The 19,642-nt window shown below is 43.7% G+C and overlaps 1 protein-coding gene across 2 annotated transcripts in view; it reads left to right on the top strand.

Annotated features, from left to right (window-relative positions):
* The first annotated feature begins 8,452 nt into the window (after positions 1–8,452).
* LOC133366442 (uncharacterized) overlaps positions 8,453–19,642 on the top strand; it is a 44,379-nt gene continuing 33,189 nt past the window's right edge. The window contains exons 1-2 of one of the 2 annotated variants that reach the window (XM_061589526.1): positions 8,453–8,718; positions 16,459–16,570. The gene's annotated coding sequence lies outside the window, so the exon portion shown is untranslated. The remainder of the gene's footprint in view (positions 8,719–16,458; positions 16,571–19,642) is intronic. The other variant, XM_061589527.1, reaches the window with a different exon arrangement.

Below are 19,642 nucleotides of genomic sequence, written 5' to 3'. Positions count from 1 at the left end.
CTGTTAAAATATCTGAGTCTCCTGGTTTCTTAGCACAGAGTTCTAATTTTCCTTGAAATGACTATTATTGTGTGTTCCTTTTCCCCACCCCCAACTCCCCATTTAGCACAAAGATTGGAAATTGTTTCCTGGATTTCTTACCTGCCCTTCACCATCAGGTCCCAGGTACAATACTGTATTAAAATACTATAATATTTAATTTTAATATTAAAATACAATATTAAAATCTGTAAAAAAAATTACAATCAGTAGAATGGGCTGAGTCGTTAAAAAAAACAAACCCTCAGGTAGATGTCAAAGGCCAGGTGCATACACAGCTCTTTATTATCAATATTATTACTAGTAGCAGCCCTTATGCAAGACAATAGCAGGGAGTAACGTGGGTGGGAAACCAGATGCTGCTGGACTCCAACTACCATCATCCCTGACTGCTGGCCATGCTGGCAGGGGCTGATGGGAGTTGGAGTTGCAACAATATCTAGAGGGCTACAGGTTCCCCGTTCCTGCAATAATGGCTTTCAGAACCAGTTATTATAATGTCCTACTTCTGTTACTTTGCCGCTGCTCCACCAGGCTGATCCCATTTCATGAATGAAAGGATATGAGAACAGCTTGGGGTTTTCCCCTTCTATCCCTAACTGGGGTGGCTCAGCAAAATCTGAAGGCGACAACATCTGGTGGATCCTTGTTTCAAATATTGACCTGAATTCACTTTTGCAGTTTGGGTGTGTTCCTTGCAACCAAAGTGCAAATGTATAGTGACATCTGTTTGTTCAAAGGGAGTCACGTGGTGGTACTCGGCATCCCTTCCTCTTGCTTATAATTTACAAGGCCAGGGATGCAACAGAAAGCAGTATGACTGAGTGGCTGCAGCAGGATCCAGCTGTTGGTTGGTTAATAAGGAAGTACAGCCTGCTGACGAGTTCTTCCCGCCTGTGAAATCTCTACATTGAGAAGATGTCCTGAAATTATTTTCTTCCTGTTGCACAGTTCCAGGGACTCTGTGGATAAGATGGTTTCCTAAGGGGTTCGGGTTCTGTCCCTAATAAAAGCAGAGAGTCCTGGTTTGATTTCATGCAAACCTTTTGGTGTGGAAGCCATGTGTGTGTGTGTGCGCACGTGCGTGCGCACATGCACCAGTGGTGGTTGATGCCCATTGGGACTGGTAGAATGGAAGGCAGGGAGACCAACAGTAAGTGAAACCACATCCAATCAAAGGCAGTGCCACCTGCTGGACTGATTGTAAGAAAAAAGGCAGGGAGGTGGGGGCAGGCTGAGGTTGGTGGGGTAGTGCCAGTGGTCGCTGGTGGACATTGGGAGTGGTGGGCAGGAAGGCAGAGAGGCAAACAATAGGGGGAACCTGAGCCAACAAATTATAGTTTTGGCTGCCCTCCCCCTGCTGAGTTCTACAAAGGCGACACTGACTCTAAGAAGAAGGAAGCTGACAGCTGCTGCCCCCGCCCCCTCAACTGGTTGTAAGAAAGCAGGCAAGTGGGGGCTGGCTGAGGGCCGACTGAGGTTGGTAGGGCAGTGCTCCATTCACCCTAATGGACCAGGCTGCACTGGTATGTACTCAGAGTGTATGTATGCATGTGAGTAAAAGGGGAGGTGTTGGGGGGTCACACGAGAATGGGAAAAGGTAATGTTAGGAGACCCCTCTTCCTCTCACAAAGCTACTATTCTCAGAGTTCTCTGGGAAGAGGGACTGGCTGTTAAGCCACTCTGAGAATTGTAGCTCTATGAGGAGAAAGGAGTCGCCCAACAGTTTTCAGCACCCTTCACAAACTACACTTCCCAGGATTCTTTGGGGGAAGCCATTAAGTGTTTCAAGTGGAATAAATGCATGGTGTGACTGTAACCTATTTTAATCAAAGAAACAATGGGATGTGTGTCTTAAGTCTAAAAAAACCTCACCCTCCTCACAGTTTTCCCCCACAGCTGTTTTGCAGAAAAAGATGTCTGGAAACTCACTTGTGCATCTCCTCCATCATGTGACATTTGACCCTAAGACAGGAACTGAGGAATCTGTGGTTTAATAGGTTGCCTTTGGACATTGGCTAGCCATCATAGCCAATGATCAGGGTTGATGGGAACTGTAGTCCAGCAATATATGGCAGGGCACAAGTTCTTCACCCAGGTTAAGGCCTTTTCATTTGCTTGGGTAGTTTCTCTTGGTTCCTTCTGATAAATTTTTGGGAAATAGCATGTAGATGTAGAGCCCCTTTGAATGGCTGCCTGCTATTTTTAATGAGAACTCTTTAAATTCTAATCATAACTGGGGCCCTTATACCTTCCTTTTTACATTGCAGTGAGTTGGAGATTGGTCTAATGATCTCTCACAGGGCTGTCCCAAGTCATTGGGTTGCCTAAAACAATGGACAAGATCTCTTCCACACACACCCCACTACAATATCATGTACAAAAGCTAACTGTACTGGCGCTTGAACCTTCCTTCAACCCTGGCAATGGGATAGGATAGCATCCAGTACTGCACACAAAGGCAGTAGGCTAATTTAGGGAATGCAGGGCAGATTGTGTGGCACCCAGAACTCCACCCACTTTACAACCCTGAGCATCTGTGACTAAGATTGCCATCTCACAATGTCTAATGTGATCTCTCAAGGATTCCCCTCCCTAACACTGCAAATCTGTGAGTTGGCCAGATCTGATGGTTAACTGATGGTTGACCTAGGGTTGCTAGGTTCAATCCCTGAGACTGATCCTATATCTTTAGGAGAAGAGAAAGTCAGCCAAGGTTGCCAGGCCCGGCCTCCAAGAGGTCTTCTGTATCTTTAAAAGTTGTGCAGGGGGAAGGGAGAATTCCACCTTGTGGTTTTTCCCATTACAGGGTTGCAAGAACACCTGCACTTGGCTGACTTTCTTTTCTCCTAAAGATACAGGATCAGTCTCAGGGATTGAACCTGGCAACCCTATTATCACCTCAGCTGCTGCCTCTATGAATGGACCAGAGAGGCAGAAAAATCACATCCTTGTCCCCTCTGCCTGGCCACAGAGTGTATGAGTGTGTTGGTGTTAAGCTGTAACTTTTTACCTGTGCTCAACATGCATTGTGTTGTAAGTATAGCACAAAAAGCCAGTAAGCTTCCAGTTACCTCCTTGAAAGGAAACAGAGCCTGGGTACACTCTGCACCCCTGGAGTTCTCACTGCTTGGCAAACTGGGGCACATGTAACACTATCTTCCTTCTGCTGTGTGTAGTTTTTATAACTCTTGTTGACAGGTGTTACTCCTTGCCTCTTCGGTGTCTTTCTGTCACACATACCGCTGTTACTTGAGGATCATTGATTCTTTTTACTTTAAAAAGTAGAGTTATATGTCACTCTTCCACTCATATACACACACATACCCCCCCACAGGGTTGACTTTTAGAGTTGGGATGATCTCTCAAAAGAGCCCACCCTCTGTTTTCTGCATGAAGCAGTGCACTGATGATACCCTCAGACTGGAAGGAAGCAAGTCAGAAACAGTTAACTACTCCAGAGGCACAATATAGGCAATCTTCCACGAGAGCAGGTAATTATGCTGCTGTGACTCTGCATGGGAGGTGGTTGAATGCTAGGGTTGCCAGGCTCAGGGCCTGGGAATGATTCTGTATCTTTAAGAGAAGAGAAAATTCAGCCAAGTGCAGGTTTTCTTGCAACCTTGTAATGGGAAAAACCACAAGGTGGGATTCTCCCTTCCCCCTGCACAACTTTTAAAGATTCAGAAGACCTCTTGGAGGCATTCTCAGGCCCTGAGCCTGGCAACCCTATATGCTCTAGTCATATCTAATGTAGGGAGACAGTCGAATTACCCAACCCCATCAGAGGCTAAAAGGAAGAAGGCACGACTGAGTAGTAAATCATGCAGAGATGCAGCAGGCACTTCATCTGTGGCTAGACTACTTAGAAGACATTTGGCCTCTTAATAGCTGATGAAGCCCAATGATTTGTTGTGGAACCATCACCTGCTGTGTGCATTGCTATTTTTTGTAAACTGTTCTCTCTCCTACCCCAGTGCTTTTATTTTGAGTGCTTGTTGTAAGCCACTTTGGGCACAGGTCACTGTGGAAAGGTGGCATATAAATAAACCCAGTCAATCAATCAATCAACACACCAATTCAACAGCAATACAATAAATAAATCAGCCAGCCATTAAATTCCTACCTGCACCAATAGGCCAGGACAATGGTGAAAAACATAACCAGTAATGCAGTGGCAAATTCAGAAGTGCAGGGTCCTTTTATGATAGTCACAGCCACACCCCTCCCTGTTTTTCTGCTACGGGGTTGAGAATGAAATACTTGTTAATGCCTTCTCCCATAACAACAGACATCCCTAAGAGCCAATAAGCATGAAAAAGGAGAGTGTGAACTGCTAAAAAGCTGACTCACCTCCTTTCACTCTGATTGGCTCTAATCAGCAGGAAAGGACAATGAAGCATGTTAGAAGACTCTTCTTAGTGCTTAACATGCTCCCCCTTCATAATGATTGTCTCATAGGATGCTGGAGATATAGGGACCCTGCTCCCAAAAAAGTAAGGGGTCTAAAACCCCGAGACCCTGGACGACTACATCACTGAACATAACGGTGTGGGGGATAGGCTTCAGATTTGTGAAATCTTTTTTTTTATTATTGTTATCACTACTGCTACTGCCCTAAGGTCCATTGACTAGCCTGGTGTAAAAACTATTCACTTTGAATGATAGAACTGTGAACCTAAGAATTTGGGTTGAGTACCAAAACTGAATGGAACTCACAGTCCCTCCATACAGGAATCTAACCCTGGTTACCCAAAGTTCTCTTTGTCTCTGCAATATATCAGTGGCAACTGGTGGCTCCATATCAGTGGGGCGGTGATATCCGCTCCGAATTTTAGTCCTAACTTTAAGAGCTGTACAAGGTGTCAGCACCTTGTACAGCTCCTTGAAAGGTTGGACTAAAACCCAGAGTGAATACCACTCCCCACTGACACGGAGCCAGGAGGCACCACTGAGTTTAATGAAGAGGGGGTAGGGAGGATTTTATTGCTGCCATTGTAGAGAATCAGAAATCCTTGCTGATGTCCTGAAAATCACCCAGAGATTTACCATCGGCCTACTTCTGTCCCAGGGCATACAACTGTCCCAGGTACTACTATGGAGATAGCTTCTGTAGCCTTGTAAGCAGCAGATTGTCTGTGGAACACCTGCAAGTTCTAATCCCCTGTCAGTTTCATAAATGGCTTTCTTCTTACTTGAAAGTCCCATTAAGATTCATTGAACTCATTCCTAAGAGATTCTGCATAGAACTGCAATTTCAGAAAAGCCACTAAGAATGGGAACATCTGGTTCCAGGGCAGTTATATCTGTAGCAAGTCAGAGTGGCAGGTTGAGAGCAAAGAAGCTGATGCTTGAACCCACTATGGGTAGCTTTAGTTTGGGGTGGGGAATACCTGACCCTCTAAATGTTCTTGGACTTCAACTCCCATCAGCCCCAAGCAGCATGGCCAATGGCCAGAGATGACTGGAAATGGGAGTCCACCAAAATCTGGAGGGTCACAGGTGCTCCATTCTTGCTTCAGTTCCTTTCAGTCATGGCATGGATGCTGTGTGGAAGTATAGCTTCTAGAGTGGCCTTAGTTGGGTTTGCCAGCCTTTTTGGGTGAGTGGATATATTTGGAATTTTAAGACAATGCCGTGGGCAGCAGTCACAAAATGGCATGGCAGGACACAAAATGGCTGCTGTGAGGGCATGTCATAACACAAAATGGCCACTACATTCCAAAAGAGCAGAAAAAGAGACAGGATCACAAAATGGTACTGTCATTCATCTCCATCAGCTGTCCTATCAATGCGGGGGAAAGGCACCTATATCAGCTACCAGCCAGCTGGCTCACAGAGAGCAGCTTTTTGCACCTCTCCTCTTTTCGGAATGGATGGGAGGGATGGATCCTAACATCCAATGAAATGTGGCATATTTAACAGGGCATGTTCAATGCAGGAAAGGCTAAGCTAATGCTAACAGGAACTGAACAGAAAGAGCAAACAGTCTCTTGTGCACTGTAGATTTTTGAGGGAATATTTACTGAGACTTTTCATGGGTGCCATTAGGAGGTACTGACAAGCACACTAGCGTCCACAGGCACCACATTGGTGACCCCTGCCTTACAGGAGAGACATTAAAACATCTGCAAGCTCAAATCCTTGCTAGGTAACCTAGAAGCGGTGCCAGCCTTAATTAAAGCAGTGACTGGTGTTATGGGGCTGTGGCGGCCTACCAGTTAATTAGTTGCTCAGAGAGTCTAATGTCCAAGTTTCAACCCTCTCTGTTCCTTGATGCTGGGCCTTATACATCGTGTAGCACTCAAAGCTGTCTACAGAGTCTAGGGCAACCTCCTTGAACTGATCTCTCCTAGCGGGTGTAGCCATGACTCAGAATCCATGGGTTAATGTTTGAATCCCTAGTATACAGCCTGGCTTAATTGCTTACATCTTGCTTGGAACTGAATGTTCAAGAGCACCATTCCTGATTCTGCCTGGAGATGTGAAGGCCCAGAAAAAAATGGAAACGTTTGGAAAATAGACAGGCAACCAATTTTTTCCTATTGTTTCCCTGGGCCTGCACACCTCTGCCTTCAGTAGCTGGTGTCACTTTGAGGACTAGCAATTGCAAGCCAACAAGACCAATGAGTGTCCTGGAAGAAGGGCCAGCTAAGACAGCTCCCTTTCCTTTGTGAAAATAACTGGTCGCTGAGACTCCTGGAGCTGCCATGGCATAGGACCTTGAGGAAAAGGGACTCTCTGCGGTAGCTGTCCTGCCTGGGTATGTGTGATTCCATGTACGGTTACCAACCGTACTCTTTTAAGAGTACATGTACTCTTTTTGAGATGGTGCAACAGCATACTTACTTTTTACTTATCGAAGCCAAATGTACTCTTTTTGAAATGACAAAATGATGGTAACCCTACCTCCATGAAGCGTGCCAATGAACATCAGGGTGAAGAGGCTTGTTATGTACAAGAGTTTATTTGAATGGATAATTAGAAATAAAAGGGGCCTTTTAACAGAACACACTCGGAATGAGTGAAATGAAATGAACGTTTCAGAAAATGATAGGCAATGCTTGTTTAATAAATTTATAGTATGTGTAAGAGTAAACAAAACAAAAACAACTCGAATAGTTTACAAAATAAAAACCCATGCAGAATGGGGTTGACGGGAGATCAAGGCAGCACACATAGAACTCACTGTGGTTTGGTTTCCCATCAGGTGCTCCCAGCTTACACTGGGCCTCATTTCCTAAACTCATTGCTATTTCACAGTTGTTCTTACTGCTGCTACTGCTATGGCTAAATACTACTACTACTAAATAATGGGTGAGTAGAGTACTCCAGCACTACATTTGTACAGTGGCCACTAGAAACCAGAAAAGAGAAGTTAATTAAATAGGGTAGTGCAGATAGGGTGATGGGGTCATCACTAACCATATCGCAGCAGGGAATAGCCAAATAGGTATCTACAACACTCACACAACCACTCTACTTAGCAAGTGCAATAACAATGGACAATTTGTGTAAACGGCATAGTAGTTCTTACTGAAGAGGTAAATCTGTGTGTGGCCTGTACCACTTAAGATAGTGGAGGGGGAAGTGCTCACATGATGGATTGCTCCTCCATGTAAAAAAACCCTGCATGTCTGTATACCAACATGTCAGGGTAAGTACTCTTGAATTCCTCACATCTAGATGTTTTATATGTAGGGATTTTTAAATTATTTTTTGCTTGATTTGAGGCAGCATTCATCCACGAAAGCCCTGTTCTTCAGTGGTACAGCCCAGACACACGGTTACCTCATGAATTAAAGTATGCCACAGTATAAAACATTATTGCTTTGAGCGCTTGAATAAAGCATTATGCCATCTGTAGAACAGCGACCTCAAGGGAAGACGTTCAGATTGTGCAGATAGGATATACGTGTGCAAATAGATATATGGGATAATACATGTGAAATGCAATGAACCTTCTGAAAATGTTATATAAATGCTATATTATTCAGTCTCATACCAGTCTAATCCTAATTATACTCAAGGGTCCTAAATAAACGGTAAAACTGTAATAATACAAGATAGCGACAATCAACCATTCACTTCACAGAGCTCTTAAAAAGCTTTGACCAGCATGGGGTGGCCTGGCCTGTTTTACGAGGTTTATGACTAATCCCCAGGCAACTCTTTGAAAACCTATATATTTCGTGGACTAGATTTCCTTTAGAAACCTCGCTTTTAGCCTGGAAACAACTCCCTCCTCCAGCCTGTATCGTTCACAAAACGCCCAGTACGGTGGGGGAAACTACATCTCCCGGCATGTAGTGCTTTTCTGCTGAGGAATGGAGAGTTGCATGTTGGGAACGGGATGCCCGGAGGAGAAGAGATCAATGGAAATTTGGCTGCCATATTGGACGGGGGGGGGGGAGGAACGGATCGGAAGTCTGAAGACTGCGCAGATTTTGTTTTTGAAAATTAGCCTTATGTTATAGAGTGATGAGGTGGCTGCTTCTTCTGTCCCCACACACACCTTTATATTGCCACCTTTACATATTTCCCCCTCCTTTCCCCTTAACAGCTGTTATGGCGGAGAACTTCAGCAGTTGAGCCTTTCACCCATTACGGCATCTTCCATGCTAAAAAGGGGGAAACTACACCTGTTGGACTTCTGCCTGTCGTGGAGCTGTGTGAAAGGTACACGGGAGCCCTACCAAAGCGGGGAGGGAGGTGGCTGTAGCCAGGACAGGATGTGGGGTGCGGAGGGAAATCGCAGCGGTATACAAAGTATCTTTTTTTAAAAGGTTTGTGAAATGCTACAGGAGGAGATGCTCTTATGCCCCTTTCCCCTGCTCAACAGCAGGGAGGAGGGATCAATCTCTAAAGGATGTAGTTGTAAAATAAACAATACATATAATAAAAGTAGCTTTTTTAAAAAAAAGCAAAGTGTGAGAAATTTTAGTGGTCTTAAGCGGTATATCCATAACTAATGGTGATGAGGGGAGGATAATTCAGCAATTGGCCTGCCCCCACATGTAGAAGACCCCAAGAGCAATCCTGCCCCCACCCAAAATGGAGAGCTGCCACCAGCCAGAGAGGAAGGAATCCCCACCCAATACCCCAAGAGCTATAGCAGGCAGAATCAGGCTTTATGGCCCAATATGTTCAAACCATTATAAGGCCTCTTCATACATACCTCCTCTTTTTTTAAAAAAAGAAAACCAACCTGTGTCTTACATAATGGAAACACTGATGAACGTCTGACATGCAGAAGCTGAGCAGGTGAAGCTTTTTTCCTGCCATGAAATAAGTAATAGGCAAAGCATCAGGCTGCTGTGAAAGCCACAGGAGCAGGGGTGGAGGGGAAAGGTGGTAACCTTAGTCATTAATGATGTCACAGACACTCTCGAATGGGTGCCTGTGATACATGCACAAGCACAGTCTGCAGAAGACTCGGAAAGGGGGTGGGGTGGAGGGACTGCATTTTCTCAACAACATTTTGCACGTTGGCTGCTGGGAAAATGCCATTTCCTCACAACAAAAGTGTCGCCTTGATTAAAGATATCTGATCCCTGCCATAAATGAGTAGGAGCTGAAGGTTTTCTGCACTATTTTTTTTTAATCTGGAAAGGTCTGCTTTGGGAACTGTCAAGGGCCTCTCCTGCAAGACTCTGGCTACAGGCTGGAATTTAGCACCCTATGTGAGTGGCTTGAGGTCCAGCCAGTGTGGGGAAATACGGGGAGTTTACACAACAGAAAACATTGATAAAACCAGAAAGGGTCAGGGAGGGCCGGCCAGTCTGCCTGCCTTAATTGAAGCAGTAACGGGGCACCTGTGGCCCTCCAGATACTGATGGACTTCAGCAGCCACCATGGTCATTGGTCAGGGATGGTGGGAGTTGTAATTTGGTAACATCTGGAGGGCCACAGGTTCCCTATACCTGATTTGAAGAGAGCAAAAGATGCAGCCTTCCTTAAGGGAGCCTGGCATCTCCTTCATCTTTCAGAGCAGAACTGGAAGTCACACACAAGCAAAAGGATGCTCCTATAATTGTGTTATTCAAGACCATGGTATATATTTACGTGCTATTTTCATGAATATGGTGGATGCAAAATCATGGTTCAGCTATCCATCAGTTTTCACCTGATTTGTTGAATGTACATTGCTAGAAGCTGGCTGAGTCAGCACTGCCCTGCATGCCCCAATTCAGCAGATGTAATCCATATGCAGACAGGTTTCTGCAAGTAGACCTGATGTCCCTATGAAGTGTTGAGAAGCAAGCTGCATTGAAGGAAAAAGCCTACAAGTGGGGAACTTTGTGTGTTATCCACAGGATCAGCAATAGGACTAAATATATATATATACTCTGCAGGCACTGGTGGTTGGTAACTCTCCCCTTTTAACCACCATGTGCGTTTTGCACTACCCTTCCCATCTTTGGCCATGTCCCTTCCTTAAAGAATACTGGCACCTCTGAGCATGTGCAGAGTGCCTTTCCTCAACACAGAAATGCAGCTTGCCTCACAATAAGACCATGCCATATCACCATCAGACATTTGCCTATATAAAAATATTTTGCAGCATTTCCTGGAATGAAATGGACTGCCTTCAAGTCGATTCCGACTTATGGCGACCCTATGAATAGGGTTTTAATGGTAAGGGGGTTTCAGAGGGGGTTTACCATTGCCTTCCTCTGAGGCTGAGAGGCAGTGACTGGCCTAAGCTCACCCAGTGAGCTTCATGGCTATGTGGGGATTCGAACCCTGGTCTCCCAAGTTGTAGTCCAACACCTTAATCATTACACCACACTGGCTCTCTGAGTATGTATTTATTATTTATTTTATCTAAAAACTTTAACCTTCAGGGATGAGCTATGGTGAGTCTCACAGGATATATTAATTGATTTCGAAGAGTGGGAGGTTACAGTGGAGAAGACTCCAAATCCCAACCTAACTCACCTCTTGTACCAAAACGATGCTATTTCTTTGTTGCAAGCGCAAACACAAATGCAGATTCTAAAAAGCTTTGCAGATTAAAACTGTTACACAGTATAGCAATCCCTACACCTTTGGTCTGGGATGAACTATAAATATCTTCCCACTTCACCACTGGGGGAAAATGAGGCTGAGATAAAATTATATGCCTGAATGCCTCTGTCTCAATGAGGATTTGAACTCAGGCTGTCAGAGTGTATAAGGTAACGTGTGCACCAGAGTTTTGAATTTTTGTGTGGAAACAATAAATCCAGATTAAATGGACAAATAACTTGGGATGGCATTTTGATGAGGACAATGTTGTGTGGATCCTGCACAAAATCTGCATGCATAAACAGCAATGAGTCTGCAATAAACTTCCCTGTGGAACCACCCTGAATCTGCCAACAGGCTGTGCTAGAAAGGGAGGGAGTTGATACCCTGGGCCACCAATCACCCCTTGCTCTCTTTTGTGTGATTCAACTGAGGCTGCAGGCAGATCTGGGTAACTGCTGGACTTTTATTTTTTCAAAAATGGGAGTCCAGTCAGCCATTGTGTTTTGTCCCAGAAAATGTAGAGGTAATGTAAGACCTTCAGTATCTAGCTGAGACTAATCCAATCCAGTCTGCAATCTTCATCTTGAGGCTGAGTCTAGATGTGGATCCCCTCCCCTCCGTTCCCCTTATCCCCTGCTTTATGTAACTTCTAGCCTGATGAAGAGTTTCTGAAAACTTGAAAGCTTGCCCACTATTTTCTAACATTTTGCTTGGTCCAAATAAAGGTAGGCCCAACTGCGGATTTTGTCAGACAAATAATTGGGTGTTAGAACAAATTAAACCAGAACTATCACTAGAAGCTAAAATGATGAAACTGAGGTTATCATACTTTGGACACATAATGAGAAGACATGATTCACTAGAAAAGACCATAATGCTGGGAAAAACAGAAGGAAGTAGAAAAAGAGGAAGGCCAAACAAGAGATGGATTGATTCCATAAAGGAAGCCACAGACCTGTTACTATTTGATTTATATCCCGCCTTTCCTCTAATTCATAGGGTCACTATAAGTTGTAATCTACTTGAAGGCACATAATAACAACCACCACCAGAGACCCCATTTATTGAATGTTCATCCTGATTTGTTGGCAGGGAGATCAGATGATGTCATTATCCTGCATCAAGCAGGGGGTTGGACTCAATGACCTTACAGGCCCCTTCTTTGATTCAGTGTCTATTTAATGAGCATTCACTCTGATTTGTTTGCAGAAAGGTTAAATAACATTGAGTTAAAGCAGATATTATCTCACACTTTCCACTGCATTTCCCCAGGGCCAGCACCAGCCTGCCCTGGGCCCTAGCACCCACACGCATGCACACACGTCCCACCTACGTACCTACCTACCTACCAGGTGGGCGGAGGAGTGGGAGGTCAGGCGGGCGAGCGGGCGGGCGGGGGGCGGGCGGGGGGCGGGCGGGGGGCGGGCGAGCGGGCGGGCGAGCGAGCGGGCGGGCAAACGACCGGGTGAGCCGGCAGAGGGCAAGCCGGCGGGGGCAGAGGGCGAGCAAGGGAGCAGGTAGGCGGGGGGGAAGTGAGTGAGCGGGTGCAGGGGGGTCAGTGAGTGGGTGAACAGCTCCCTCCCTGTGATCCATGGCAGGGAGGCTGCTGCAGAAGGGGAGCGCTACTCCCCTAGCATAATGAGGGGTGCTTCAGGGGGCCCTCGGCCAGGGCCTCACCTGGCCGCCCTTTGGAGCCAGCCCTGCATTTCCTTGTCACTTTCCTGATCACAAGAAGTCCAATATTTGGGGGAAGTGGGTTTGTTGTATAAGAGTGCCTGATTGGCTTTAATTGTGCAACCTGAATTTTCCAGTATGTGAATGGATTCCACCCAGAAATAGTGACAGTCTAGAAGCCCCCTGTATTATCAATCAACCCAGCTTCCTGCGTGTGTTATTATACTTTTCAAACTGGCCCTCCAGAAAGTAGCTGTTGACTGGGTTATTACAATGGGTTTTTTTCCTTTTAAAAGTTATTTATTTATTTATTTAAAATTTTTATACCCCGCCCTATTTTCCAAGGAACTCAGGGCGGCTTACATTAAAAAACACAGAGACAGTTAAAAACATCACAGTATTCAAATTGAACAGATTAAATAAATTAAATACAACGTAAGTTAAAATTAACTACTGTAGTTAAAAGCCCATCTGAATAAAACAGTCTTCACCTGTGCACGAAAGGTCGATAATGAAGGGGCCAGCCGAACCTCACTAGGAAGAGAGTTTCACAGATTAGGGGAAGCGATCGAAAAAGCCCTATTCTGTGTCTGTGTAAAAGAGACTTGCGAAAAAGGAGGAGTGGAAAGAAGGATCTCGCTGGAAGATCTTAAAGTCCGGACTGGTTCATAGGGGGAGAGACGCTCCGACAGATAGCCTGGACCTACTTGGTATGCTTGTATGAAATATTGTCAAGTTTTTTTCTGTGGGTTGTTCTGAATATAGTATGTCTGGCATTGCAAGCCAACTCTTTTCTCAAAACATGATCCTGTGCATTTTTCCTCTTTTAAATTACATTTTACTTTCTTTTGCTATCTTTCTTACATTTTTTGTGATTTTTAAATTGTAACTTCCCATAGATGTTTAGGAATGTTGTAATTTTTCAAGTGATTATGTTCTATATCAGATTAGTTTATAGAATGTGCCCCAATGAAGGACTGTGCTCAAAATATTATGGCTGCCAACTTTTCATTTGGCGCCTGTAACTGTGCTTTTAACAGTAGCTTGATCTGAAGACATTACCAGGTGACTATGTTTATCTCTATGATATGGTGAGTTTCACCTGCTGATTTCTGCAGATCAAGCTGATGCGAAAGGCACAAGAAGGGGGCCAGCCTGGGTTTTCCTAATCAGTTGGCAACCCCACAAAATATGCAAGGCAGTTATTGTTTGAATAACTGTCATGAGAGTTTGCAGCAAAAGCCAGCTGTGGATGACATCAGTTGGCAGGCACTTGTGAGATCATCAGAACTCAGTACCTACAGCAAGGGTTGCCAACACGGTGCCCAAGGATGCACATACACTTGCAGAGCTCTGCCCTGGCACCCACACGGTTTCCTTCCTGCTGAAATCAGGCTTGAAACAAGCATTCTATTGTAAATAGAACAGATTGCCGTGTGTGCTTGGCTGCTTGTGTGCGTGCGTGTGTATGTGTGATATCCACACAGCTTCTCTGGTTTGCACATATGCACAGGGTCCCAAAAAGGTTGGTGACCCCTAGCTTAGATCAGTCTTACAACTAATTTTTAAATGTTTCCATTAAAGAAGCATAAGATGAAGAACATTTAAACAGATAAATGTACACAGGTCCTTTATTTAAAAATAATTATTACTTAAAACATGGGAAGAGGAACCCAACTGACAGCTGCACCAGCATTCGACTTGATGGAACGTACAACCAACATGCTAACTGCAAACCCAGGCAAAAGCTGGCCTCGCATTGCAGGTGAAAGAACACACCCGCCGTGACTTATTTTTTAAGCACTGTATCTGTTTTTATCTTTCCCTGGGAAATCGTGCAACAACTATAAACAGAACCCTTGCCAAAAACTGTTTTTATTATTTTCTGAGCTCCATAATTGAAATAAACTTTTCCCTTCAGCTTGGGTCTAGCAAAATTTCATCTTCAGAATTTCCTGTGCTATTACACATTACCAAAACACACACAAACTGGTTGCATAAAAACATCTGTCTTAGTTAGGGAAAAAAATCTAGTAGCAGTTCCTCTTGGCATGATGCAAAATAAGCAGGCCATGTGCTTTAAGGAAGACCTTTACATCAATTCCTAAAGGAGGCTGGAACTCTCTCAGCCACCACTACAAGCTCAAACGAGGAAATGGTTAAAAAAAACCCATAAGCCTTGCAAATATCTGAATGTTTTTTCTTTGTTTTTAAACAGGGTAAGAAACTTAAAATGGCAGGGCCTTCCCCAAAAAACAGATCGTTCCTCCTGCCTGTCAATAGCACTTTGCTGGTGGAGACTGGCACTGCAATTACAATCTTAAGTTTTTCAGTGTTGTCACGAACAAATCAACACTGATTTGAAACAATTATAGGAAGAAAGACAAAAAACACTGGAATGCAATGGCTTGACAGCAATATTATCTGGATTCATATTCCCCTAGAAAAACTGACTGAATTATGTAAATTCTGGAGGAAATAGGTAGCATGGATTGGAAACAACCAGAGAGCATATGTTTGTTAAGGCTTTGGAAGATTTGATTTTCTTTTCCGTAAACTGAGAGACCAATTCTTGGAATGTGAGGGAGTTCTGGAAAAAGGGAAGGGCTCCATATGATTTGGAAGGGTGAGCAGCAGTAAAACCAAACAAGCAAAGCCACACAGGCATGAATGAGGCTACAGTTTGAAACCAACATCTTACAGGGGGTGGTGGGTTTGGTTGATTTAATGTAGAAGTGGATTATGGCTTCTCCCCTTCTTGGCAGTGAAAAATAACATTTGTAAAGGCAGGAAAATTGAGCTTCAGTCAAGGAGTTTGACCACTCCCCATTTGGAGTTCAAAGCTGCTAGTAATTTTGACTAGGATGTCAACAGAGCTTTTCACAACAGGATTGCCACCACCACCACTTGAAATATGTTGGGCAGTTATGCCAGCCTTTTTGCCAGATGGGCTTCCTTTTGTGTATTTTAAAGATTGGTAAGGCATTGGTAGAGAGCCAGTGTGGTGTAGAGAGCCAGTGTGGTGTAGTGGTTAAGGTGCTGGACTATGACCTGGGAGACCAGGGTTTGAATCCCCACACAGCCACGAAGCTCACTGGGTGACCTTGGGCCAGTTGCTGCCTCTCAGCCCCAGAGGAAGGCAGTGGTAAACCCCCTCTGAATACTGCTTACCATGAAAACCCTATTCATAGGGTGGCCATAAGTTGGAATAGTCTTGAAGGCAGTCCAAGGCACAATTATCTTGACAAGGTCCTGCAGGCTACATGGTAAAATGTGCAATGTTTAAAGAATATTGAGAGACCCAATAAATCAGAGATTGGAAAAAATCTAAACCCAAGTCCAAGGGCACAACTAGTGAGATCTTGCCAAGACACCTGGTGTGTATTGGGAAAAGGAAGTTACTAGTAAACCTGTTTAAATCTATAGTCTATATATGCCCAGGCCCCAGAAAGATGTGTTCCAAGGATGCGTTGCGCAGATATAAAAAGCTAAACTTGTTTTTAAAATTTATTATAAATACATACACATACAACACTTTACAGAGTAAGACATTTTAAAAGATGTCTCTGCCCCAAAGAGTTTACAATCTAGATTATTATTATTATTTTTAGCAGGACAAGACAGGAAGGCAGTGTAAGGAAGAGGCAATGCTAAAAAACAACATAGAGAGTGGACATTGGAATCTTCCTTGTACCAAGTCAGATTATTTTATCTACTTTATGCTTTCAACAGGCAGTAGCTCTCCAGAGTAAGGCAGAGATCCCATCCCATCACCTGCTGATCCTTTCAAATGGAGATGCCAGGGATCGAACCTGGGACTGCTACATCGAATGAATGCGGACAGGTGCAGTTACTCCTACTTAGGCTTTGTTTTGGTTGAGGGACCAAGGGGGTTAGGTGGATTTTGATGACAAATGCTGATGATTATTTACATTTATATCCCACCTTTCCTCTAGGGAGCTCAAGGTGGCATATACAATTCTCCCCCCTCTCCATTTTATCTTCACAACAACCCTATGAGGTAGGTTAGGCTAAAAGACTGTGACTGGCCCAAGGTCAACCAGCAAGCTTCATGGCTGAATGGGGATTTGAACCCTGGCCTCCTAGGTCCTAGTCTAACCACTACCCCACACTTGCTCTCAAGAGAGAGAGAAGGGAGATATGGATTAAACAGGAATTAGAAGAAAGCAAAGTGAAACAAAATCTTGATGCTAGGTTTTCTGAGTCATTTTATTTGACATCTTGATCTTCCTCCAAGGTTAGGTTTGCTCCCTAGTAGCCTTGGGTATTATACTGAGTGAGATAATTAATTCATATAGCCTAGTAGTGATTATCCAGTCTGAAACGGTCTTCTCCAGGGTCCAGATAGATGTTCCAAGAGACAGTTATAGTGGGGGAGAATGAGTGGAATAAATTAAGAGAACAGGAGAAGAGACAACTGGGTGTGGAAGATTTAGTACATTTACCATGAAAATAGTAGTATATTGTTTTGCGGTGTTGCAATCTTTTCTTTTTAGCTTGTTTTCAGTACAACCATTTTACAGATGAGCAACTGAGGTTAAGAAGAACAATATTTGCCCAATAAAGGCAAAAGGATGTGAGTTCCAGACTGTGTTGGACGGTGGTATCTTTCATTTAGACATTATTTTAAGCACTGGAGAGTAACATTGCTTAGCTGAAAACTCACATGCAGATTAATTTAGTTGCCCTCTTTGATGTGACAAGTTCTGGGGCTGAAGCACCCTTGGCTCAAATGAGCCAAATTCACAAGACAGACTTGTGGAGAAGGAAGAGGTTCTTCCAAGCGAACAAAAGCTTCCTTGTGCCAGTGTAAGGTTGCCATATTGCCCGGTTAGCTGGGCGGATTCTATGCATGCCACCCAGTGCCCGTTTAGCCTCTTAGGTGGCCCGGATTCTCAGCTTTAATTTTTTAAAAAATTAAGTTTCTAGGTGGTCCAGTTCTCGAGATATACACAAAAATGTCAGCCACCCCCCTGACTGTTAAATCTTTTTTTAAAACAAATCTGTCCTTTATAGCGCTTCGTAGCTCAGTCTAACCCAGCCCATTCAGGATTGCAGCCAATCAGTGTAAAGCCAATTTGGTTGACCTGGGCAGTGTCTAGAAAACCTCACTGCAATGCCAGAAAATGGTGGTGTGTCCCTCCCCCCCCCCGTTTATCTGAAAATCTCATAAATTGGGTAAGTATATACATTTCAGTTTTTTCCCCCTCTTGTGTGCAGGAGTCAGATCCTGGGCAGTGTTTTGAAAACCTTCCCAATACTTGCTTTTGTGGGGGTAAAAGCATGCTAATCCCATATGCCCTGAGTATATCCCATTGAATTTAATAGGACTTACTTTTGAGTAGACATGGTTATGAATGTGCTGTAAATTAATGGGACTTTTGAGTGAATGTAAAAGAGAATTGTGTTTGTGTTCTAACTATTTCTGTCCCCCCTCCAGTCCTGTTTTAAAGCAAGTAGGCAGGTATTACAGTTTTTATTCTGTAGGAAACTAATACTGATTTTTCTGCAGTGACCAACTGGTTTAACAATAAACTATTATATGGGTTGTATGTATTTATACATCTGCAGTGTGTGTGTGTGTGTGTGTGTGTGTGTGTGTGTGTGTGTGTGTGTGTGTGTGTGTGTGTGGAGTCTTTCCAACAACCCTGTGAGGTAGGGTTGGGAAACCAAGGCAACTCACAATAAGAAATAAATCTCTTTAAAATCCAATAACCATAAAGCAAGAATAAACAGTTGGAAAACAGCCTAAAGAGGCATGATTCTGAATTTTGGGTTGGGTGAATGAAGTTTATTTATTTATTATTTGGTTTATATCCCGCCCTTCCTCCCAGTAGGAGCCCAGGGCGGCAAAAAAAAGCACTAAAAGCACTTTAAAACATCATAAAAAACAGACTTTAAAATATATTAAAACGTCTTTGAAAATATTTTTAAAAGCTTTAAAAACATATTTTTTGAAAAAAGAAAAGGCTTAAAAACATATTAAAAAGCAATTCCAACACAGACTCAGTCTGGGATAAGGTCTCAACTTAAAATAACAAGTTGAAAGAACAAGTTCCTTATCACTTGAGTGTTCTCTGCACACTTCCCAGTTTGAGTAAGCCCCATTGAATACATTGGGACTTGCTTCTGAGTAAACAAACATCGGATTGCACTATAAATATATTTACAGATTGTGTAATTCATAAACATATTTGATAGTCGTGTTTATATAAATATTTCTTCATACTGTGTCCCAATAAGTACAGTAGGGCCCTGCTTCCCGGCGCTCCGCTTCCCGGCGTTCCGCTAATGTGGCGGCTTTCCTCCCCTCTTTTAAAGCCGCTTTTGCCGCTTTTGTGGCATTTTTGCGCGACGTGCCCCATTAAAATCAATGGGGTTTCGCTTTACGGCGATTTCCGCTTTACGGTGGGGGTCCGGAACAGAACCTGCTATATAAGTGGGGCCCTACTGTATTTGATTTCACGCTATGGTTGTAGATGATTTTTTCCTCTACATTTTAAGTGTGCCCTTCTTCCTGGGGGTGGTCATGTTCTCCGTTGTTTTCATCCTGAGGGGAGGATAGGCTGAGATATGGTGAGTAGCACATTTAAGGTCTCTTCACCTCCCCCCTTTTTTTATTTGTATTTATTTTATATTTCTCCAATATCTTCACCTGGCTGTTTTTATGTATTTTAAATATTTTTAGATTAAATAAATAGGAAATCATAATTGTGACCTTCCCTAAAAGCAATTTACCTATCCTTATGTTTTGGCAAAGTGATGGTGTGAAGGCATGCTGGTAGAACAAGAGACCATGTCTGAGGTATGTTATAAGGTGTTTGAAGACTTTGTCACACATTACCTTTTGAGACCTGTAGATTCATGTTGGAAAGAACAAGTGCACGTATTGAAT

This window comes from Rhineura floridana, chromosome 11 (assembly GCF_030035675.1).
Source record: "Rhineura floridana isolate rRhiFlo1 chromosome 11, rRhiFlo1.hap2, whole genome shotgun sequence".
NCBI classification, from domain to species: Eukaryota; Metazoa; Chordata; class Lepidosauria; order Squamata; family Rhineuridae; genus Rhineura; species Rhineura floridana.
The sequence above is the reverse complement of the archived record's forward strand: the minus strand, read 5'-3'. Positions and strand labels throughout refer to the sequence as shown.